This window comes from Mauremys reevesii, linkage group 17, assembly GCF_016161935.1.
Source record: "Mauremys reevesii isolate NIE-2019 linkage group 17, ASM1616193v1, whole genome shotgun sequence".
Classification (NCBI taxonomy): domain Eukaryota; kingdom Metazoa; phylum Chordata; order Testudines; family Geoemydidae; genus Mauremys; species Mauremys reevesii.
In genome coordinates, this window is record NC_052639.1 from 6838967 (window position 1) to 6840413 (window position 1447).

Genomic DNA, 1447 nt, shown 5'->3' on the forward strand with positions numbered 1-1447 from the left:
GAACCAGAAACCTCTTGATCCTCCATCAAATGCACCACCACTGAGTTCCCTGAGGCAGCTGAGTGTTGGAGCCAGGGATCTTGAAGAGTATGAAGGGGACACTTATTTCAAAGAGCTTCTCTTCCATTCCCAGACATGAGTGGTTTTAAAATGGAGTTTCATTACATTTTCTATGTGCATGTAAACACCACAGCTTGCACAATCCCCACAACTGCTCAGTCTCACCAGAGCACAATAACTTTGGAGGCCCCACGCCCAGCTACCCAGCTCTGCGGCCTTTAACCTCTTCAGCAGTTCTCCAATGTCTTAAAGCCACAGGGCACAGCATGTCATTTGACCCCATTAATCCTAAATCAATTTGGATGAAAAATCTTTGCAAAAATAGTTTGTTTTCCAAACCAAAAGCATCTCCCGTTTGTGGCGTCCCCTTAAACTGTCTCTTCGCACACAAAGAGGAGACACTTTAATTTAGAAACGAGATAAGATGCTTCAGTCAGGTTAAGCAGTTGCTCCCCTTCATGATTTGAAAGATCATAAAATGCCAGTCAAATTGACTCTTTCAGCCCTTACACAGCAGACCCCACTGACGGCAACTAACCGGGGCCAGGTGGGGCCAGGTCACCTTATCAAACCTTCCCATACCCGGGGGAACGGGAAAGTGCCAGGCTGCAGCGCCACCTAGCGGCCACAGGACAAATCGCCGGCTGCTGCACCTGTGGGCACTGGTGGTTCAGTTAATATTGAAAGCTGCCTAATGCAAGGTTGGCAAAACGGGGGTCTGCTGCACTACATCATCATCTGCAATGACTCAACCCGATAGGACACCTCCTGTGTTACGCTGCTACTAGTGACCCTCTCAAACAGGTCCCCACAGCTCCCCAGCCTCCCCCCACCAGGAGGCAGCTAGGAGAGGCTTGTTACATTGCTCTACAGACAAAATGCTTCTGAAATAAATGGAGTCCAACTTTACTAATTCTGGGTCACACAGAATGAAAATGATGCTTAAAATTTTCGATTGGCTCTAGTTTTCAAGATATGCTATTGGGTCAGTATTTATGACCCTTGACTTGGGAATGGCGGAGAAGTGAGTTATAAAGGGACGGGATCTCAATTTAACCAGTAATGACTAAAATCCATCTTTGACTGGATCTATGAATAAATCTATGAATGGGTTTGGACAGTACTTGCTTTTTAGGCAAAACAATGAAGGATGCAATCTGAAGCTGGTATTGCCTCATACATTATATGAATTGCATCATGTTATTCCTAGAAGTCATGGATGATGCAATCATAATGAAGCTGAACCAATTGCCCTATATCAGCTCTAGAAATCATACAGTGTCGTGCTCTCTTATTTGTCAGTGTTTGATTTTGCAAAGGGACCCATTTCTCTTTAGCCAAAGTGAGCAGAGATGCCTCATACTTGTGTGAACAGTGCAGATAACTT